Consider the following 24,484-nt stretch of genomic DNA (forward strand, 5'->3'; position numbering starts at 1 on the left):
CTACAAGATTTCACTCAGTCACTTTTAGGCCAATGCTGCGTCACTCGAAACACTGCGGCTGCTTGAAGCAGACGTACGGCTTGACGCAGCATTGGGGAGATAGGGCACCCAAGAGCATTGCTGGAGCTGCGTCGTGGTTGCGACGCAACTCCAGCAATGTGCTGACTTTAGGGCACAGATGCGTGACGCTCTGTGTCGTTTTTGCCCCATGGTGCGCTGCATTGTAAATGCGGCGCACCATGGGTGGTGGAGGCGTGGCGCACAATTACTGGTGCATCCCTGCTAATTTGCAGGGATGCGCCAGTAATTGTAAATCTGCCCCTTGGTGTCTAGCATTACGCAGTTCTGTAAAGTACACTCATACATAATTACTCAGGCCAATGAAATCAACACAAAAAATCGAAAACAGTAGCACCGCCACTGAGCAGGAGAGCAGTGCATCTGAAATGCAATCACAGAACATTTTGAAACATAATTTACCTACAATGTAACCGGCAGCATTATTGCTCTTAGGAAAAAAAAAGAATTTGAAATATGATAACACATAGAGCAGGAGAAAACAGAGTAGTGATTAAATAGCTACTACTACTCACCAAGCCCGGGATATTGACGCCTAGCAGGTCGAGCAGGTCGTGTTCACGGTCCAGGAGGTCGGACCACCGGTGCGTGGCCTGGGTGTAGGTGCACCGGACCCGAGAGTGTTGATACATGGACCGGCACAACTTCTCCCGCCACTTCCGACGCTCCCGGAGCCCGTACCTGCCAACGATCCTGCCGCCTGCCGCGATGGTCTTCGGGTGGCGGTGCTGGACATAAAAATCCAGTGCGGCCACCTCCTCCGCGCTAAAGATCTCCCGGACTGTGACGTTCTCCTCCCGCAATCGCCCACATGGGAGCCGGGTACGGGGTGCGGGACCCTTCCCCTTCCCCTTCTCCTTCCCGGCTCCCTTTGCCATGGTCCTGTACAGCAGTACGCGAAAACGCCCGCGAATACGTAATCGCGAGCCGCATACGACGCGAGCATGCAACTAGCGCCGGAAACGGAAACACGTCACGCAAACAAGATGGCCGCGCCAATACATGACCGCATGGTCAACCTCGGGGTCAGTGCGCTGCAAGCGGTCCGCGAATAAGCAAAAAAACGTGTAAACACGCAAAAAAAAGGAAATCCGCAAATTCGCACGAATTCGCGGATTGCAAGTTTGATTTCGCACGCATTCGCCCCGCGAATCTCGCGAAATGGCAGAAAAACAAATTTTGGAACACTGAAAGCACTTAGCAGGAGCAAAAGTTCAAGCTAATTTGTAACCATTCCCTGTAGTGCTTCCTGAGGGGCCCCTCCAGAGTTCAGTTGCCTACTTGCAACTATTCTCTGACCCTGCTCTGACCCTCAAAGCAGGGTCAGAGAATAGTTACGAGTATGGCACAATGCTCCTATAAAAAAAATTAAACTGCAACAGGAAGCACTTACAGCTAAGGAAGCAGGTGCCAGACTTGAAGCTCAAATTCAGTAACACATTAACCAGCCCCAAATTAATTCATCTCAGTTGGGCAGGTGTGCTTTCCCCCCATAATCTACAGTGGTGAACCAGAGGGTGCTGTGATGAACCAGAGGGTGGCAGTGCTGAACCAGAGGGAGGCAGGGATGAACCAGAGGGTGGCAGGGATGAACCAGAGGGTGGCAGGGATGAACCAGAGGGTGTCACTGGTGAACCAGAGGGTGCTGTGATGAACCAGAGGATGGCAGTGAAGAACCAGAGGGTGGCACTGGTGAAAAAGAGGATGCTGTGATGAACCAGAGGGTGGCAGTGAAGAACAAGAGGGTGGTACTGGTAAACCAGAGGGTGCTGTGATGAACCAGAGGGTGGCAGTGAAGAAACAGAGGGTGGCACTGGTGAACCAGAGGGTGCTTTGATGAATCAGAGGGTGGCAGTAATGAACCGGAAGGTGGCAGTGATGATCCAGAGGGGGGCAGTGGCGAACCAGAGGGTGGCAGTCTTGAACCAGAGGGTGACAGTGATCAACCAGAGGGTGGCAGTGATGAACCAGAGGGTGGCACTGGTGAACGAGAGGGTGCTGTGATGAACCAGGGGGTGGCAGTGGTGAACCAGAGGGTGCTGTGATGAACCAGAGGGTGGCAGTGATGAACCAGAGGGTGGCAGTGATGAACCAGAGGCTGGCAGGGGTGAACCAGAGGGGGACAGTGATGATCCAGAGGGTGGCACTGGTGAACCAGAGGGTGCTGTGATGAACCAGAGGGTGGGAGTGATGAACCATAGGGGGACAGTGATGATCCAGAGGGTGCTGTGATGAACCAGAGGGTGGAAGTGGTGAGTGCTGAACCAGAGGGTGGCAGCAGGGATGAACCAGAGGGTGCTGTGATGAACCAGAGGTTGGCAGTGGTGAGTGCTGAACCTGAGGGTGGCAGGGGTGAACCAGAGGGTGCTGTGATGAACCAGAGGGTGGCAGTGATGAATCAGAGGGGGACAGTGATGATCCAGAGGGTGGCACTGGTGAACCAGAGGGTGGCAGTGGTGAACCAGAGGGTGGCAGTGATGAACCCAAGGGTGGTAGTGGTAAACCAGAGGGCGCTGTGATGAACCAGAGGTTGGCAGTGATGAACCAGAGGGGCACAGTGATGATCCAGAGGGTGGAACTGGTGAACCAGAGGGTGCTGTGATGAACCAGAGGGTGGCAGTGATGAACCAGAGGGGGACAGTGATGATCCAGAGGGGGGCAGTGGCAAACCAGAGGGTGGCAGTGATGAACCAGAGGGTGACAGTGGTGAACCAGAGGGTGCTGTGATGAACCAAAGGGTGGCAGTGGTTAGTGCTGAACCAGAGGGTGGCAGCAGGGGTGAACCAGAGGTTGCTGTGATGAACCAGAGGGTGGCAGTGGTGAACCAGAGGGTGGCAGTGGTGAACCAGAGGGTGGCAGTGATGAACCAGAGGGCGGCAGTGGTGAGTGCTGAACCAGAGGGTGGCAGCAGGGTCGAACCAGAGGGCGCTGTGATGTACCAGAGGGTGGTAGTGGTGAGTGCTGAACCAGAGGGTGGCAGCAGGGGTGAACCAGAGGGTGTTGTGATGAACTAGAGGGTGGCAGTGGTGAGCGCTGAACCAGAGGGCACTGTGATGAATCAGAGGGTGTCAGTGGTGAGTGCTGAACCAGAGGGTGGCAGTGATGAACCAGAGGGTGGCAGTGGTGAACCAGAGGGTGGCAGTGATGAACCAGAGGGTGGCACTGGTGAACCAGAGGGTGCTGTGATGAATCAGAGGGTGGCAGTAATGAACCAGAGGGTAGCAGTGATGATCCTGAGGGTGGCAGTGGCGAACCAGAGGGTGGCAGTAATGAACCAGAGGGTGGCAGTGGTGAACCAGAGGGTGGCAGTGGTGAACCAGAGGGTGCTGTGGCCATCCACGACCGCATGGGTAACTTCGCCATGCAAGCGGCTCGTGAACGCGCAAAAAGCCCAGCGAACACGCAAAAAGCTCCGCGAACACGCAAAAACCAAAAATTTGGAATTTCGCATGAATTCGCGAATTATGCGGATCGCAAATTCGTATTCGCACGATTTCGCCCATACTTAATATTATTGGCCCGCCTCAGGGAGGCTGGAGTTGCAGGACCGACCCATGCATGGCTATGTTCATTTCTCGCAGACAGAAGGTTTCAAGTCCACTGTCCCCCTTTCAAATTTGAGGTACGCTCACTAAGACAGGGGGTCCTGCAGGGCTCTATATTGAGCCCTACCTTATTTAATCTTTATATGGAGCCCCTCTCAAAGTTGGTGGAAGCCTATGGGGTTGAGATCGTGCCCTACGCGGATGACACGCAACTGGCCGTGACACTTTCTCAGCCCCCAGAAGAGGCGGCAGTGAACTTTTCCGCAGGTCTTAGGGAGCTGGCAGGCTGGATGAATAACAACTACCTGCGCCTCAATGCGAGTAAAACTGAGCTTCTGGTGATAGGGAAGTCACCATCAATATGGTCCTCAGCGTGGTAGCCTCCAGAACTGGGGCCTACTCCGATCCCTGCGGTGCAGGTGAAAAATTTGGGAGTACAACTGGACATTAATCTGTCCTTTGAAATCCATACGAGAGGGGGGTGGGCAAATGCTACGGCATTTTAAAAAGGCTGAGAAAAACCCTGGATTTACTTTCTGCTACCAGTAGGAAAACATTAATCCACACTTTAGTCACTCCCCACCTAGACTACGGGAACTCATTGTACATTAATCTGAGTAAAAAAGGGCAGCACAGACTTCAATGTGTGCAGAATGCGGCCGCGAGGTTGGCATTGCACCTTCCCCGGAAGTCTCCCGGGAGGCATGCCCTTGCCTCTTTGCACTGGCTCCCGGTTCAAGAACGAATTGTGTTTAAAACAATGTGCATGGCACAGCGTATTGCACATGGTAAGGGTCCTATATAACTTCAAAAGTTACTAACCAAGTACCAGCCGAAGCGGATGTTGAGATCCCTGGGGATTATGCTCTTCCACGTCCAGCGTATTTATAGAGCACGGATGGGCGGCCGCTCGTTCAGATACCTGGCCAGCAAACAGTGGAACTCTCTGCCAATTGAGCTCCGTATGGAATCTTCCGAACTGAGGTTTCGTCAGATACTGAAGACCTACCTGTTCCCTAAGTTGGGCTAATCCCTGTCCTCTCTTGGCCCTCTGCTCTTACTAGTTCACTATTGTAGTTCGCCCAGTTCTGTCTTCACAGCACGGGGACACACTGTTCTTTGTGTAAGCAGGCGCTTTATAAGAATTGTTATTATTATTATTATTATTATACATCTGTTATTTCAGCACCAAGATACCCGTAGTGGTGAGCGTGCGCTTTACAAATACACCTGTTATGTTATGTTATGTTCCCCTTGGATACTGACCTGTGGTGGAGATATTGAGGATGTATGTTTTCTTTCCTGATGCAGATCCATTGAGGGTCAGGCCATCGATTAGGGCCTATAACCCCTCCAAGTAAAAAAAAAACTCCAGCATGTGTGTTAGTAGCCCATCTGGGGGCAGACTACTCCAGAAACCCCTTCACACACTTCCCAGTACACTACACATGCAAGGGTACTCATGGCGATATGACTTTGAAAGCCAGATCTATGGGAACGACAAGGAAGAGACACGCATTGTGATGATTTATCAGAAAGTGCTGGCAAAAAAACATTGCACTGTTACAAGAGACCCATGTGACAAGGGAGCTTGGGACTCAGTTGCAGAAGTTCTTGCAGAGCAATTCTTTTTGCATCCTCTACTCTTGTTTGACAAGCAGAGCCCTTGTTTAGCTCCGTACAGGGTCCTGTTTAGTCCATTAGGCACTGCCATGGAGTCTGAGGGCAATATGTTTTTGTAGCGGGCCTCCTTGATATTTGCAAATATTATCGGGCAGTGTTTATGTGCCGAACTTTATTCTGCGCCGATCCGACACCCTCACGAGGTGTACCCATATCCCTTGGCTTGAGGATGACAATTTCAGTTGTATCCAAGAGCCACAGATTAACTGTACTCCATCCCCCCGCCATCCTCTCCAGTGCTGGCAGCGTGCTTTACACAAGGGATTGCACACTGGTCCCTCTGAGACTGTTGGTGGATCCTACATCCTGAGACCCAGAAGTACTTTTACTACTCTGCAGCTCAATCTGCACATTCTGAAACAGAATATTTGTTATCACCACACACTACAGACTGAGGTGATAGATGCTGAATACCTGTAAAGACCATTCTCAGAACATAATTCTAAACACATAAGCATTGGGTGTAGTGTGCAACGACCCCCATTCCACACATGCTACGTTGCTGTTGCCCCATGCATTTTGTGAATTACTGAGGGAATCCATCTCCAATTATTTGATTGACAACTGGGACACAGCCACTTGTAGTTTGTTGGAGTGGAAAGCACTGTAAGCAGTACTGAGTGGCATGTGCTTGCGGCTTTGGTAGGGGCTAGGGCTAATATCCCCAGCGCTTTGATGGAAACAGAGGCACCACTAGGCCGGCAGGAGGCTGCGGTCCAATTGCAGCCTGGGATGTTACCTGTGCTGACAGATGCTCAAGCACACCACACCCATCTCATTGAGCAACTGCGTTGCTTTTACTTTGAAACATAACAAACTGAGATGCACTCGAGGGAGATCAGTCAGGGCAACACCTGGCCTGCTTCCTCCATGGCATAACTACAACCCAGCACATGAAGATAATTGGAGATCCCCTGCACTGTATGCGCACTATTCAGGCAGCCATCCATGAATCCTTCACAGTGTATTGTTGTGGCCAATACATTACCCCCATAGACTGTGCGCAAGGTAGATATTTCCTAATTGTATTTAATCTGCCTGTACTTGATCCTGCAGCACGTGCTGTGATCAGCAACCCATTAGCTGGTACAGAAGATACACAGAGCGCTTATGCGCACAGTCATGTTGACAACTCCGGGGTTGGACGGCCTTACACCCAAGCTCTACAAGACCTCTATATTCAGTATATCTGCAGGGAAATTCCAGATATATCTCTGAGACTATCAGATATCCAGAGTGTGTTGAGTCTGGGTGTTAACTGGGCCAAGTGTTGTGTTTGTCCCCTTCTGTGTGGAATATCCTCTACAAGAGCTAATTGTGGCTGAGCAGAGGGTGATGTGGGAGCTTCAGGTGTTTAGGTACTTAGGGATCTTTAACTGTCATGATGCAAACAATCTAATTGTGGAAATTTGACCAGGGCCATATCCTCCTTTCTTCCACAGATGGATTTTTGAAACACTCTACCGGTTACAGCCCAAGTATGTATATCACTTTCCAAGATAATAATGCTCCCCTGCATCTTGTATTTTTCACATCACCTAGAGGTGGCGGTGCCTTGTGCCACCTCCAGGGAGTTGGACACCATGCTGTGAGGGTTGATCTTCAATAGGAGCAGGATAAGTGTGGCTCTTCAGAGGCTGCAGCAGCCACTGTGAAAGGGTGTCCATGGTTTGCTGTTTCTATGAAATTTTACATGGTAGCACCGCTGCAATGGCCAGTGTGATGTTTGGTTTTGAGTCAGTTATATGAAGTGGGCATGTTCCCAACATGCAGGACACAGGAGATGGCAAATAAATGTTGCTCCCTGGAGCACAGCTCCCCTGTGGAGCTGACAGCCTGGTGAAAGTAGCTTATTTTAACTATTAGGGCCTGAGGGTACTGATGGACATGATCTTGTACTCTCCGTATGTTGGTCTGCACTTTCTACTACTGTTCCATACAAGCATTATTAGGGAAGGACTGACAGCATGACCTCAGTGGGGGACCTATTCAGGCTCCAGAAGCACATCATCTTTGGCCCATTGCAGGAAGATCCTGACATTCTGGGGGCGGGGACTTTCTTGGCATTCGACTCAATGATAGCCGAGATGGCATACCTGTCGAGAGTCACAGACACTGAACTGGAGCATCACCTCCTAACCCAAGGCATGCATGTCATGGGTGGAGGTCGGAGACTGGTGACCTTGTTTGTTAATGGCTTTGCACATATGACAACTGTAATCCGTTTGCTGGCTATGAGCCACCGATATAGTACGAGCACTCATGGCCTTGAAGTAAGGATACACTAAGCAGTACCAATGTACAGTATCTTGTGATGCAAAAATCTAGTACATTCAATTTGACATCCAGCACAGGGCATGTCTCACCCCCGCTGTCCTACCCCGTAATTTTGTGTTCTGCCCTCTGTGTTCATGATGTCATGCACCTAATTTGGATGTGATACATATGTTCTGGGCATGGCTGTGTGATGCGAACCTGAGGTCCAGAGTCAAAGATGTACTTGACAAAGTGCCAGGTTGTATCAACCTCCTTCCATTCGAGGTGATGCTGCTGGAGATATTCATGAAGGTGAGGTTTTAAAGTTATCCAATAAAAGAATGGATTTCTAAATGCTCATAGCATGCAGAGCCATTTGCATGCATTGTTAGGCCACTGCACTCCCAACACTGCAACACTTGGTAGCAGCAAATCTCTAATGGGGTAGGGCCAAGGCAACTGCGCTGCACAGGGAGTAAATTGAGTGCCTCCAAAGGTTGCAATAGGTAGGCTGTAGGACAACTTGTTACAGGACTTACAGGAGACACTGGATGGGTGAAGGACTTTGAAGGGTCAAGCTCATGTACACATGGTCACAACCTATCAAGGTGGTCCAGACATGGCTAGATGAAGCAGCTGCTCCGTCATTTGAATATTCTCCTCCTTGGTTCACGTGAAGGAGGGTCTCTTAGAATACACATATACAAAAATGTTGAATGTTAACAATGGCTTTTGTACAAGAGGACATGGTCGCACATCCCCCATGTCTGGACTGTGAGGTATAATGGATGCTGACCTTCTAAACGCCCAGGATCCGTCTGTGCTCATCTATCTTGTTATGGCTATCGTGTTTTTGAAGTTGTTCAATATTGTCCCTTGCTCACTAAGTCACTGGAGTCAAGCTATGCTGGCTGAAGACGGCTGATAGCCAAAAACCGTTCCTAGGATGCTTGATTCCGGTCTGGCAATTCGGGCTGGACTGTTCCCATGAGGCACAGGGTCAAGACTGATTTGCATATGGCCATGTCTAAACTGGGGTGGCTTGGTGAGCATAATAACGATGGATTAAACCCAGATCTGTGACTGGGGGTGAATGTTTAGCCATTGTGTAACATTCCGTCCATCATCTTGTGTATTTTGTTGTTCAATATTGTACCATATGCTATTGTTGTGGTATACTTGACTCAGTGATGAATGTTTGTTATGCACAGCAGACGGGATCTGCATAGCCTGCTTAATAAAAGATGATCTACATCCATACCAATTTGTTACCAAGACATGATCATGTGATGAAAGTAAGTGATTTTGTAATTTCTGGTGACTTGTGTGTTGCTACATGCATTGACCCATATGCCACCAAATGCAATTGCCTGTCTCTTTCTTTTGTATGTGAGACATTGTCTTTTAGATGTGTGTCTTCCTTTCCCAAGGTTTTGGATCATGAACCATCCTTTATATGCATGTAGAATTGAAGCGTACTCAGTGTGTACTCTTATTACTATAGACCTTTTTGACATCTGTAACTCCAAGTAGGACATTTTGAGACCATGTCCTGACTGTACAGGTAGGGATCTGACCTCATGCCCTGCTGACTGGCCTCAGTAATCAGTGGTGGGGGAGTACCACAGGTCCAACTGGGACATGTAAACAGGCCCTAACAACGTATACGGGGTCCCAAGATAGATGTGGCCCAATGTATTGAAGTAAGGTGTATGTGCAAGCAGACCTGGCTGCATGATTGAGATAGTATGGAAGGAATTTATTTGTCTGTGTCCTGCTCCAGATATGAGCTGGATCCTTCAAATTTTGTTATTAATGACACGTACAACATCCCTTGCTGGTGTGACTCCCTATAGAGACCTGGCTACATGCCCTGCGATGAACATGGGATCATGAAGACAGAGTGTCAAAGCTGAGTACCTGACCCTTGCTCCCACAGGATCAGAAGAACTTTTCCCAACTCCCCAACTACACTGCAGCCGATGTAAATCATTTCACAGAAAAGAGGGGGAAAGAGGAATGGGAGTAAAGAGAGACCGCTACTGCAGTTTCACGTCTAATGAAAAACCTGGCTGGGGCTTCTACACATCTGTAAACACAAAGCACATCTGTAAACACAAGCACAGAATTACTACTTCTCACTGCCCCTTCCCAACCTACCCGTTCTCTAAAACGTATGCTCCCTCCCTCTCATCCTTTCTTTGATTCCTTCCAGCTCTTTTTCAGTGGAATTTGCTTCTCTCATATTTGTCTTATTATTGTAATTTCTTTGCTTAAGATGCAATGTTGATCTTGACACTATTAGTTCAATCTTGTTATTTCCCTAATAGATGCTGCCACAACAAACTCAGGTGATCAGAGAGATAATAAAGTTGGTAAGTATAAATATATATATTTATATCTACTTGTAACTTTCCTGTGCTGGCTTAACTGTTAGTAGTAGATTGAATTAGATGCGCTGCAAAAGATTGTCCCAACTGTGTGCCATATGCTCCAAAAGGATAGTTTCAATATTTGGTTCTTTCTGCACTGCTGAACGAATCGTAATACTCAAAACTAATTGCCTGAACAAACGTTGAAAAAGAACTTTAACAAAAGCTTACAAAATGTCTTTGTAGAACTGAATTAGGCTCTGCTTACAATTGGCAGTTCACTGAATGCAACAACACACCAGGTAATAGAGGGTCTCAGGGAAAAGTTAAAAGACCTGCGCGGACACCATCCCCACTTCAATACAATTATATACATATGAAATCCGTGGGTCTATAATACTCCTACAAGGAGCAATTTGAAAGCAAAAATTGATACTGACACGAATATAGTGTGCAAACATGGAATTTGTCCTATTTAAGAGGACGAAATCCCATCACCCACCAAGCTGGCATGCTTCATTATTTGCGATCTCCACTTAGTTGCAATTCCTAGCGCAACCAAGGGCTGCAACCCCCTCACTATGAGGGAGGAGCTCACAGATATTTCCAAGAGGAACCGTGGGTCTGATCTCTTAAGTTCTCTGAAGCAAGTAAAAAACAAGCATTTTCATAGCCAATAGGTCTCGCCTTTTGGACCTTATAAGTGTTTAGTTATCCAGCACAATATCCTTGGTACAACAACATCAACTGTTGCATGGCTAAACACTTGGAAGGTCCCAAAGGCGAGACCTAATGGCTATGCCAATGCTTGTTTTTGCATATGCCAGCCTCGGCCTCCTTGAAGATTATACATTTCATCAGTTAGCTCGGCATAAGTCAGCTCAGCTGAAGTCTTCGTCAAATCCCCTATTGACAATCATCATGATCCACGCACAGTAAAGCCTTCGAACGAACCCCCAGTCTGTGGAAACCACTACAGGATTGGAGGTCTCCCTTTGAAAATCTTTGTTTCCAAGTACCCATCATCATCAATATACGGTCACAGATAGTGACAGAACAGAATTATTTCAATTAAATCATAGCCATATTGTGTTAACAAAACGTTAGCACTTCCATGCTGTTCATCAACTAATTTAATCAAATTTACCTGTGGAAAGCGGAAACTGAACTGAAATCAGATGATTTAGGATTAGCTAACAACATCCGTTGTGTGTCCCATGAAAAGGTCAGGGGGGGCAGCCTCTTCCCACCCTTGCGCTGCCTCAGGTCTTGTGCACTGCACATTGCAGAGTTCAGAGAGCCCCCTAGTTACACACCGCAGCATCTCTGTAAGCCATTCCTGATGCTGCTCCTGCTGTTGCTGCAGCACCAGGGTTGGCTGGGGCAGGGAACCTCCCCACTCATTACTGAAACCGGGGGCTGCTGCATTGAGTCACCCAGTAATGTGTATCTTTGTTGAGGCTTGCTCGCCACAGTGCACACATCTGCCACAGTGCACTCATCAGCAACTTTTATGCCCAACTACTTTCAAATGGTTTACAACCATTACAACGCAACTATTACAATGCAATTCTTTTACAACGAAACTTTTACAACGCAGGATCTTTTACAACGCAAGTCATTACAACGCATACCATTACAACGCAGATGTCATTACAACGCATACTACTACAACGCAATTTTTGGTAAGTAAATTGTTTTTAAAAATATTTATTATATTATATTGTTTCATAAAAACATAATTACTGTAGTATTAAAAAATATTGCTCTAGTATTAAAAATTAATACTCTTGCATTAAAAATTAATACTCTAGTAATTTTAATCTCTACACTATCTAGCACTTACTATAGTATTTACACCTCCCTGGAGTAAGAAAAGTAATTTTAACCTGTACACTATCCAGCACTTACCCTAGTATTACAGCCCCCTGGAGTAAGAATAGTTATTTTTACCTGTACACTATCCAGCACTTACCCTAGTATTACACCCCCCTGGAGTTAGAATAGTAATTTTAACGTGTACATTATCCAGCACTTACCCTAGTATTACACCCCCTGGAGCTAGAATAGTAATTTTAACTTGTAAACCATCCAGCACTTACCCTAGTATTACACCCCCCTGGAGATAGAATAGTAATTTTAACCTGTACACTATCCAGCACTTTCCCTAGTATTACACCCCCCTGGAGTAAGAATAGTTATTTTTACCTGTACACTATCCAGCACTTACCCTAGTATTACACCCCCCTGGAGTTAAAATAGTAATTTTAACTTGTACACTATCTAGCACTTACCCTAGTATTACACCCCCCTGGAGTTAGAATAGTAAATTTAACCTGTGCACTATCCAGCACTTATCCTAGTATTACACCCCCATTGAGTTTGAATAGTAATTTTAACCTGTACACTATCCAGCACTTACCCTAGTATTACACCCCCCTGGAGTTTGAATAGTAATTTTAACCTGTACACTATCCAGCACTTACCCTGGTATTACACCCCTCTGGAGTTAGAATAGTAATTTTAACCTGTACACTATCCAGCACTTACCCTAGTATTACACCCCCTGGAGTTAGAATAGTAATTTCAACCTGTAAACTATCCAGCACTTACCCTAGTATTACACCCCTCTGGAGTTAGAATAGTAATTTTAACCTGTACACTATTTAGCACTTACTCTAGTATTACACCCCCCCCTGGAGTTAGAATAGTAATTTTAACCTGTACACTATCCAGCACTTACCCTAGTATTACACCCTCATGGAGTTAGAATAGTAATTTTAACCTGTACACTATCCAGCACTTACCCTAGTATTACACCCCCCTGGAGTTAGAATAGTAATTTCAACCTGTAAACTATCCAGCACTTACCCTAGTATTACACCCCCCTGGAGTTAGAATAGTAATTTTAACCTGCACACTATCCAGCACTTACCCTAGTATTACACCCCCCTGGAGTTAGAATAGTAATTTTAACCTGTACACTATCCAGCACTTACACTTGTATTACACCCCCTGGAGTTAGAATAGTAATTTCAACCTGTAAACTATCCAGCACTTACCCTAGTATTACACCCCTCTGGAGTTAGAATAGTAATTTTAACCTGTACACTATTTAGCACTTACTCTAGTATTACACCCCCCCCCTGGAGTTAGAATAGTAATTTTAACCTGTACACTATCCAGCACTTACCCTAGTATTACACCCTCATGGAGTTAGAATAGTAATTTTAACCTGTACACTATCCAGCACTTACCCTAGTATTACACCCCCCTGGAGTTAGAATAGTAATTTCAACCTGTAAACTATCCAGCACTTACCCTAGTATTACACCCCCCTGGAGTTAGAATAGTAATTTTAACCTGCACACTATCCAGCACTTACCCTAGTATTACACCCCCCTGGAGTTAGAATAGTAATTTTAACCTGTACACTATCCAGCACTTACACTTGTATTATATCCCCCTGGAGTTAGAATAGTAATTTTAACCTGTACACTATCCAACACTTTCCCTAGTATTACAGTCCTCTGGAGTTAGATTAGTAATTTTAACTGAAGTTAGATTAGTATTTTAAACTCCTACACTAAGAAGTAGAAAATATTAAATGTAATATTATTATTACTATTTGTAAGTTGTAAAATTAATTAATAGTACAATTTAAAATGATTGCAATGAAAGGAATTGTCCTACATTTATTTCGATAGGTCTCTTTGTTAACATCGCATACCTTGATTGTGAAGCAGGCTGAAGAGTGATTGGGTTCGTAAAACATAGAAAGGAGTGTATGGACAAGGTAAGCATAATATAATATTTTTGTATACATTTAATTGAGTTAATAACAAAATGTTTAAATTTACAATAAAATAGAAATAATTATGTACACAACAGTTTATTTTTGAAAAAATATAAATATATTTATTTTGAAATAGAGTAAAGTTAAAGACATTTTTCAAATTTTTTAAACTTTAATAACAGGAAGTAGTGTTATAAAAAAAATGTAATACTGTTGATTAATAAATGAAGTTAAATAAAAAAATAGTCCTTTTTCTTTTTTTGCAGCTTTTGATGACGTACACGCGTGAACGTCAAACGCTTAGGTAGCCATATTGTGGAGCGTCGCTGGAGAGAGCTGATGCATGGAGATCTGCGCACAGGTAGGAAACTTTATAAAGTATTTATTTACATTTTATAATGTAGCAGAATACATTTATTGCAAGGAAAGAATAGGGAGGTGTAGAATATGTAAAAAAGATGTTTAGGTTATATTCAGCATGTTCAAGATACTTTTGAAAAAGTATGCCTATGTCGGGTCACGTGTGTGTTTAACTTTTTTGCAATGTATGCTGAAATAATTAAAATAGTAGTTAAACACTAGTTCTGAAATTTATTTTTGTAATTTTATTGGTTCCGGATTCCGTCGGAAGAAGATCGATTTACGAAGTTTTGATTTCCAGTGGAGAAAATGGATCGATAATCGCGGTGGATTTAAGGAGTCATGGAACACATCCTTGGATTGTTTTCTTTCCTTTCAATTTCGATGGATTTACATTTTCTGAAAATGGTTTTTGAAGGAGTGCTTATTTGGAGAAAAGCAAGAAGATGGATCTATTTTTGGGCTTTTGAAGAGTTTGGATTTCAAGAATAGGAAGAAGATGGATATATTTTCGATTGTTTTGGCGTTGGAAATTCAATCAAATTGGAGAACAAAACATTTTTACATTGCCAATTTTGTTGTAAATCGATCTTTAAAAATGGAATACCTTATTTTAGGAAAAGCATTTTGTTTTTACAAAAAAAGCAACAAGATTGTTTATTTACTTGTTGTTTCGTTATGGTTTTGGAAAAATGGAATACAAAACAAGCAAGGTTTTGGATTATTTTGGATTGCATTAAAGACAAGGAAAAAAGAAAAAAGAAGACTTCAAAGGTAAGGTGACCTGACTTTTAATTTTCAACAACATTTTTTGGAAATGAGTCAATGTAAAAGCCAAATAAGATGTGTAATATTGTAATTTAGGGCAAAACAGGAAAGTAAAAGAGAAGGGATTATTAAAAGTGTAGTATATGTGCAACATTATCTAGGTAGTCTGAAGCCACACACAACGAAAACTGTTGCAAAACTGCCAATAGTCGTTCAGACATTTCTTTTGTTCTTTTAGAGATACGTGGATTCAGACTACCTGTTAATGATTGTGACATTCTCATTTCTTGAAAACTTTGCTCCTTCCTCAAAATTTCCAAGAAATGATAGAAATTTGGGGGAGCTTTGCCAATTGTATGGTTGAAGGAGTTGTGCCATCCCTCAATGGCATTGTTTGTTTTTGCCTCTCCTTCTAAGCAGGTCGTGTAGCAGTTCCACCACTCCACATGGAAACGTGGCTTCCTTCTGCGACCCGACCTGCTTATATGACCAATCCATGTGTCTTCAAAATAATTTAGCAGGGGTGCCAATTTGTCTTCATTTGTAGTAAACAATTCAGATTCGGTAATTGCAGTGTAGTACTCGTCTACACTTGTAGGAGGGACAAAGCAAAGTGCAGTTAGTTTTTTAGTTCAAATTGCAGTTTGCTGTCTGATATGTAATCCACAACTAGGGATGCTTTTTGTATTTTACGCCAAAATGCCTGGGAAAAATGGAAAAAACATCCCTGAATTTGGGTATCCGTGTACGTTTTGGAAATAACTTTTATCATAGCAAATTCAAAATCAAGAATTATCTTCCTAGGACTTTTGTTAGATGTTTTAGATTTAACCACTGTTAACAGTTCAGTGTACATTGTGGATTGTTTATCAGGCAGCAAACTGTATACTAAGGGTACTACTGTTTGATTAATTTTAGCATGTATAGTGTATATTTGGGTGAAAGGATGGGGCGTACTTTTAAACGTTCCATCCATCATCCAAATATCACTATTTTCTAACTTAACAAGGTTACGGGGTGTGCTAAAAATAATTATTCGTTTTTTAGGGTTTTGGTTATCATGCAGGATAAATGTTTCATTAGAAATAGAAAGAGAGAGTTCAGGAGGAATTACAATGTCACTGAATGTCTGGGGTGTAACTCTTTGAGGGTTACTTGCCTGTTTTTTACGTTGAATTATACGTCTCAAATTAGGTATTATAGGCATACTACTAGCAATGTGATCTGGAACATGTTGAGCTACCTCCCTCAAAATTGAACCAGAGGAGTCATTGGAGGTGCTTGCAATATTTTTTAATTCGTTAATGGTTTCTCTTACTTCAATCCCCATTGCAGAGGCAGAGTGATTATGCTCAGTTGTTTTTTCAACGGTGTCTCCAAGAGTAACCGCTCTGCCTTTGCAATGGGATGAGTAATATTCCACGCACCTCCAATGTCTCCTTGGTTCACTTATTCTTTCCTTGCAGTAAATATAACCTGAATATTGTAGTAAACGGTTTCCATTTCTGCTTTGAATATATTTTGCTGCTTTATCTTGAGACATGTTCTGAAACGAAGATATGTTTAAGAAAAATTGCTGTTAATATTTGAAAAATGTATATATTGATTACATAGCATTTACATTCTTTATTGTGGTTTATGTTTATTTCCTAGCTCTTCTTTGTGTACATTTAGCATAGGAAAATACTTGTAAAGATTTTCACCTTGTTTGTGGTCTTTTACTTGAGTTTTCGAAAGGTGTTGTTTTTGGATTGATTCTGTTGGCTTCGGTCTGTAGGTCCTGTTCTTTTGTTGGTTTGGCTTCTTATTTATTATAAGTTATTCTGTTGAATGAAAAGTAAAAATATAGGTTGTTTAAAATTTGATTCATAATACCCTATTTTAAAGGGATTGAAATATCATTTAAAAAAAGGTTATTTTCCATGAAGATTTTCAAAAAAGAACATTTAGTAAGTACAGGGAATCATTGTGATAAATACAATGATTTAATTTAACAATTATAAAAATACTTGATTTTATGTGGTCACTTACCTTGTGTGTGGTAATAAATTTTCTTTTAATTTTGTCGAAAATGAGATATTCTTCCTTAGGTGTTGTGTTTGAAGATTACAGTTGTTTTCTTTCAAAGTAAAAAAAAAAGAAAGATGTTTATTTCAACATTATAGATCCCCTATGTATTTTGAACCTAAAGAAACATGTTAGAATAGTTAGTTTGCTTCATTGATTTTAATTGTCACAGATTTTTCACTACACTGCAACACAAATATTTTCATTTTATTTAAAATACGCATTTTGAAGATAATACTTATCTCTCTGAAGAAATGAGTTTGATTTAAAATCTAAAAATAAGTTACATTGAACTTACCGAGTAATTTTCTTTATCGATGTATTTGAGTTGTTTGTGTTTTTCAAGGAAGCTGTTCTTTGGGTGTTCTTTTGATGCTTTAGGTTTTGACCTATAATTTACATGAGAAATATTTTTTACATCTATTACTTGTACATTTCTACACTATTTAATAAGAAATTACTGTATGACATTTTTTTAACACACAATATTTTTCAATTGGAATGTTTGCTTGATACTAATATAAATCTTAATTCTCGAAAAAATTACATTTTTATCTGTTTTTATTACGGCATATTTGCACATTATTGCTATTTAAAAAAGATTTAAATATTTTCTGCTTACTTGTTTAAATGGTTTGATGTATACTCCTTTTTCTTCCAAATAATTCGTTTAGAAGACAATTTGAAACTGTAAAAATTATATCTTTATATTAATATATGTTCTAGGCAGATTTTAAAACCTATTACTTTAAATATATAATATATTACTTACTTTAAATTTGAATGTAAGTGCTTTGAGAGAACTTCTGTGTCAGTCACGTTAGCAGTGGCGTAAAATGCGTCTGCTCTCGCTCGTAGTCATCCGACCACTGAGTTCAAAATGGTGGGTCACCCGTATTTATAGTTTTTAGTGTCTGTCATCATAAATTTTTATTAAGTCATCGTTTTTATTAAAATTTTGTTACGTTTCATTTGATGTGTGGATGTATATTTTAATGTATTGTTTTAAAATGTGTGTTTATTCTGTTTTGGTTCGACATTTCGCCTCCATTTTGTTTGCTTTGCGTTCCATGTAGTGTTATTGAAACTGTTGTAAGACTGTGGTGTTTGTGAGTTTCTAAAATGGTGGCTCCCTTTATTCACGTTTGTTTTCTCTGAATGGAGTATTATTACTTCATTTTTTTGTAATTATGGAATTGATGGGAAATATAGTATTTTAGGAATATATTTTTGGTTAGATTTAATACTTAAATTTAAAAAAATGTATACCCGAGTATTAATTTTAATACATGAGTATTAATTTTAGTACTCGAGTATTTATTTAATTCAAATAGATTCCTTGTATTTCAAATAAAACGTTTAGTTCGTTTCACCGTTTTAATACCCAAAACCCCTATTTTCCCTGCATCCCGTGCCAGGTTTTAGGTTACAAAATAATTATTTTTATATAATTTTATATATATATATATATATGCGTTGTAATGGTATGGTATGCGGAGTATTGTAATGCCTTGTAATAGCATTTTCTTAGAATTTAATACACTTGCGTTATAATGGTATGCGTTTTAAAAACATTCGTTGTAATGGTACTTGCGTTGTAAAAAATGCGTTGTAATGGTATGCGGTGTAAAAGTATGCGTTGTAACGTCATACATTCTTTCAAATGTCACCTGCCTCCACTGCTAGGGGAGTAAACATATAGCACAGCTGCACACAGCCGAGGTGCTTCAGACACCATCCAAAGTCTGAGGACTCTGTAAGTCACCAATGTATAAACTAACTTTGATCGTCCGTTCAGCGTGTTTGAGAACCATGTGTTAAAAATGGTGAAGGAATTAACTCTTGTGTCCCACTTGCTGTTTACATTATGGCAATTTAATTTATCTGCAAGCCTCTCACCTGGCACAATTATCTCCCTCAACAATTGATTACCATGGGACATAGTATCAAATAAAGTGTGCAGATGATACGCTGGCAAATAGCAGTCCAAGTTTATAAGCACGCCTGAAATGTAGAATCATTGACTTTGTGCACCAGTAATAACTCTGAATGTGCAGTCGGGACAGAAAAATGCATAATCCTATCTGGCACTCGGCTGCAAAAGTGAATCTGTCTAACAGGCAGTTTTCATGCATAGGGAATATAACGTGAATCTGTAAAGCGCACGTTCACCCAAGGCTACCTTGGCGCTGAATAACAGATGTTTATTGTTGCACACCTTAATGGTACTCATTTTATCGACCTCAGAAGGATGAAAGGCTGAGTAAACCCACTGGAAATTGGACCTGTGACCATGAAGTCTAACACAGGCCCCTACAGTGGACGCCTTGGTCCATTAAGCCACCAGACCTGACCCGAAACCGTGCAAATGGTGTATAGAGGACAGGTTAAATTATATAACGGAAAATGGGGCTTGGCACATATTTTAACTCCCAGAGAGGACAATTAATATACAGGGTGCCGGGAATGTACGTTGAGGTATTTTTTATAGGGAATAAGACGAAAAATCAGTATGGACGACTATGTAAATATAACATGTGACTGAGTGAACAAATATAAAATATATGGGAAATGCTTCTATTTTCAAGAGCACAAGGCAGTAAGTGTATTCAAATGTTTCTGGGGCAAATATTTCCAACAAGATCACGCTGGCACATGCTCCATGGCGCCATGAACTGAAGAGGGTGTTTGGAGTAGAGGTCACTGGAAGCGCTAGGCTCATAATGTGTTGTCAGCCTCGTGTATTCTGTATGGCCTTTGGATTCGTAGGAGCGATGGTGAACATTATGGCAAAACATAAACCAGTTTCAAGTAAAACAAGCGTGTGCCTCGTGCGGCAGCATGCGCGCTGCATAGGCAAGACCTAAACAAGTGATGATTCAATGGGGAGTCCACGGAAGTCAAAATGCTAAGAACCCCTGCTTTGGTCAAACATTTCATCTCATCTCTAACTGTAAAAGAAGCGTATTCCCTTACTAGTGAAAGAAATTCTATATGGTCTGGTACTTACCTAGGTCCCCTACACCAACTACAGACTCTGGGGTTATGGGTGGGATGGTACCTCCCTCCCCCCAGTCTAACAGTTTTGGAAACCACACCAAAGTGATATATTTTTGGATTAGGGGGGTGTAACCACCCTGGTCGTATTTTATTAAAAATTAACAAAACAATTTTTAAAAACATTAGATACAGAAATGTACGCAGAAAGTACAGATACATTGATAGACAGATGTTGATCCAGGGCTAACCTTAACACAGTCTAATACAGAAGACACTCCTACCGTAAATCTAACAATGCATGTATTCACTTTCTGCGTGTCCCATCTAGAGCCTACGGCAAAGTCATTGACTGGCAGCTCACCCGGTCCCAGTGTACTACCAATACTACTCCCGGGGTAAGGTTGCGCAGGGCGTACAGCTTATCGGATGGATACTTTACCCCAGGCCCCCCCCTACGCCCTGTGCCCTAAACTCCATTAGTGGGGGCTGCATATTGGCGCCTTGTTGCGCATACGTGTGCGGAGGTGGCCCCAGGCCCACTGGGAAGGATGACTCCTCCGGCCCCCGCACCCTGACAGCCTACTTCCAGATGTCACTACCCCTGGAGTTACATGGTGCTGACCGCTAAGGACCGAAGACTATGCTTACCAGTCATGACCTTACCGCCTGACCAGAGACACCACTAAAATAGGACAATATTTAACTGCAAGAGAAATTCAAACCTCATACTTTATACATTAATGCAGAATCATTCACATTCAATAACTTTGTTACCTGAAAATAAAATGGTCAACGGGAAACAAAAGACAATTATCCATAGTACACAAAACAAAACCTTATAACAAGCTCTGCCTTAGGGGATGGTGGGTGGGAAAGAAAAAGGATTACGGTCCTGAAGCCGGCCCGGTGGAAGATCTTGTGGGGAGCAAGAACAAGAGACTGTTCTGCTCCCCACTTCCCTCTTATAAAGGGGTTGGGTACCCAGGCTGACCAGACCAGACCGGTCTACCTGGGCGCAGTCTGAACGTTTGGGGCCGAAGTGCTTCCGGTTCAAAAGAGGGGCCACCTCTTACTATTGGTTGCTGTGCGGGGGAGCGCCACGTCATTGCTGACGCGGCTTCCCCCATACTAGCCGGGGACTAGTGCGCACACCATAATGGCAGCGCGTTCTATGCTAGCCCTCGCCTTTTCCAAGACTGTGGCTTCTCTTCCCGCCATGTTACTCAGAACCCTGTCACTGCACACTGTCTACGTGCATGCATTGCCGATGCTAACGAGTCCCCCCACGTTTTTTTTTGGACTCAAGTCTCATAATTAGGTTTTTAGTAGTGCAGTTTCATGGTATGCTGTTCCATACTCTAATTTGTGACGGTCAAGTTAGCAACAATGGCCTGACCATAGGAGCTTTCAGTACAGTCAGTGCGGTTAGGTCGAGTAATATTGGCAGCACACTGAGGGCACTATTGGCAGCCGTTGCTGTCCATATGCCTATTAACGCTCAAAACGTAAAAGTTGCGGTACTAAGTAACAAACCTCTCTACCGGTATGCTGTTCCTGTTTTGCTGCGGTGGCTGTGAGGTGATAATTTCTGCTGGGCACCTGCCATCCAAGAGCAGCGAGCATTAAATGAAATGAGGCCATGAATGCATTTACCTGCTTGCAGGCGTTTCTTTTCGAGCTGACACCAACTACGCAATATCAGCCACGAAGCGCGAGATCGTTAGGAGGCATCTCAGAACTACGGCACTATCAGCAACTCTAACGTTAGGGCTTCACACCAGCCACGCAGCGCGAGACCGCTAGGAGGAACCCTTGCCCCGCAGAAATGATAATGAAATGAAAAATTATATTTATATAGCGCGTACATACCCGGAGGCCTCGCAGCGCTTTAACTGGTTACTGTGGCGAGGGCCGGGGTAGTTAACACGCTTTTACAAACAGGTGTGTCTTCAAAGCTTTCCTGAAAGCCATCCGGTTGTTGTTCTCCCTGAGATTCGGCGGAAGAGAGTTCCACATTCTCGCCGCAATATATGAAAAAGCCCGGCCTCCCCAGCGGGCTTTATTAATTTTGGTTGTGGCGGCTAGATGCAAAGCACTGGACCGGAGGGTTCTCGAAGGAGTGTAAGGTACAACCAGAGGGAGCAAGATGGCAGGGCCTGTTAGGTGGAAGGCTTTATGTATACTGCACATGGCCTTGAAGTGTATTCTGGCAGCTACTGGAAGCCAGTGAAGTTCTTTTAGGGCCTTCTTGGCTGACTGCCAACGGGGAATGTTGAACAGTAGTCGGGCAGAGCAATTTTGCGTTACTTGGAGTCTGTTGATCACTGCTACCGGGGCTCCTAGGTATAACGCATTTCCATAATCCAGGCGGGAGAGTATCAGGGCCTGAACCATGATTCTCCTCGCCTGAAAAGGAAGCAAAGGGAGCACCTTCCGGAGCATTCTCATTAGTCCGACACAAGTGGAGGCCGTTTTGGTGGCCTGTACAGAGAAGTCTAGTGCTTTGTCGAGCCAGACTCCAAGACTCTTTATGTGGGGTTTAGGGGAAGGAGGGGAGCCAAGACAGGCGGGCCAGATGGAAACCAAGGTGGTCGGTGCGGGATTGCCCAGCAGCATGATCTCTGTCTTCTCCCCATTGAGTCTGAGACAAGAAGATTGCATCCACTTGGCTACAGCCTCTAGACAGGTTCCCAAGGTGTTAGATGATCCCTCCGGGTGATCCAGAGAGACCACCAGTTGGGTATCGTCCGCGTAGGTGACCATATGCACACCAAAGGGTTGGACTAACCCTGCTAGTGGGCTCATATAGACATTAAAAAGCGTGGGGCTCAGGGCCGAGCCCTGAGGAACCCCACAGCTAAGTGGTTGTTTAGAGGATACTACCTCGCCCTCAAACACCTGGAAGAAGCGCTCATCCAGGAAGGAGGTCAGCCATTCCAGGGCCGCGCCCGACATGCCCATGCCCTCTAGACGATGTAATAATGTGTCATGGTTAACCGTGTCGAACGCGGCGCTGAGATCTAACAATATAACGGCTGCTTTCCCTCCCCGGTCCAGCACAGATCTTGTTTCTTCCGTTACAGCTAATAAAGCAGTTTCGGTTCCGTGTTGGGGGCGGAATCCCGTCTGGGAGGCACATAGCAGATTATTAGATTCTAAATAATCTACTAAGATGTTGTTGATGTGCCTCTCCAACAGCTTGCTCATCCAGGGGAGTAAGGAGATTGGGCGAAAGTTGGCCAAGTTGTTCTGGTCTAAGGTAGGCTTCTTTAAAAGGGCCTTAACCATCGCACATTTCCACTGGACTACGAGCGAGCTGGAAGTGATAGAAGAGTTAAGGACATCTAAGATGACAGGGCGAATGGCCTCGATGACTTTGAAAAGGGTCTGCGGGGGTGCTGGGTCATTGGGGGAACCTGAGATGACTTTGGGAAGTATTTTATCCAATGAAATGGGATCTAAAAGAGGGAACTCATCAAGCGAACAGGGAACAGAGGAGTCCAGCTTGATGACTGTGGTGGTATCCAGATCCTTTACACCAGTGGGAAAAGAGGAGTAAATAGCCTGAATCTTCTGAGAGAAAAAGGTTGCTAGGTTGTTACATCGGGCCAGCGCATCGACCGAAGACAGATGCTCAGGGGGAGGAGAGATTAGCGACTTAGCAATTTAAAAAAATTCTTTAGGGGAGTTTGCAGCTAGATTAATTTTGGAGTCATAGAATTGGATTTGTGCAGCTTTCAATTCATTCTTATATGATTTGATAGCGGCTCTATACCCTGCTTTCTTGGATTGCGAGTATTCTCGCCTCCAAGCTCTCTCCAGTTTACGGCACAATTGTTTCATGGTTCTCAGGGCAGAGGAGTACCACGGGGCTACTTTAGATCGTTTTATAGAGTGCAAGGATTCTTTCGGGAGAACCTGATCAAGGGTGTTGAGAATCCAATTGTCATAGTCGGTGGTGGCTGCACCGGGGTTCGTCATTTTCGCAGGTAGATGATCAATAAGAGCCGATTCCCACTTGGAGAGGGGCAATGAAGCCCATTTTCTTCCCCGGTGTCTATTATTATTTTTGTAAAATTGGGGGAGTATTAGTGGACCATATAAAGGGTACTAAATAGTGGTCGGTCCAGGGCAGTGGTATAGGTGTTTCGACCCTTAAACTATCTAGATTGCTGAAAATGTGGTCTAAGAGGTGCCCCTTAATATGCCTCGGGTGAAAGCCCTTTTGGAGCAGATCAATGGTTTGGAGATTAAGTCGGAGACCATTGACTGCAGAATCCAGTGGATCATCCAGATGCAAATTCAGGTCACCCAGCAATGTGAGATTTGCCGAGGTAAGCACTAGATTGGCAGCGACATCCATCACCTTTGTGACGAAGTCGCTAAGAGGACCCGGCGGTCGATAAACTAACATGCCTGAGAAGGTAGTGGTAGGGGAGAACTCAAGAGTAAAATGTAGACTCTCGCAGGCTGGTTTGGCGGGGGGATTGACGCGGCATCTAAAATTATCTCTGTGTATAATGGCCAACCCTCCGCCTCTACGTAGCTTGCGATCCAAT

At 43.7% G+C, this 24,484-nt stretch overlaps 1 long non-coding RNA gene across 1 annotated transcript in view; it reads left to right on the top strand.

Moving 5' to 3' along the window:
- Positions 1 to 24,484, top strand: part of LOC144761994 (uncharacterized) — a 413,370-nt gene that overhangs the window by 339,340 nt on the left and 49,546 nt on the right. Inside the window, exon 3 of the long non-coding RNA XR_013595996.1 lies at positions 9,893 to 9,937. This is a non-coding gene — a long non-coding RNA (uncharacterized LOC144761994). The remainder of the gene's footprint in view (positions 1 to 9,892; positions 9,938 to 24,484) is intronic.

Source organism: Lissotriton helveticus, chromosome 6 (assembly GCF_964261635.1).
Source record: "Lissotriton helveticus chromosome 6, aLisHel1.1, whole genome shotgun sequence".
Classification (NCBI taxonomy): Eukaryota; Metazoa; Chordata; class Amphibia; order Caudata; family Salamandridae; genus Lissotriton; species Lissotriton helveticus.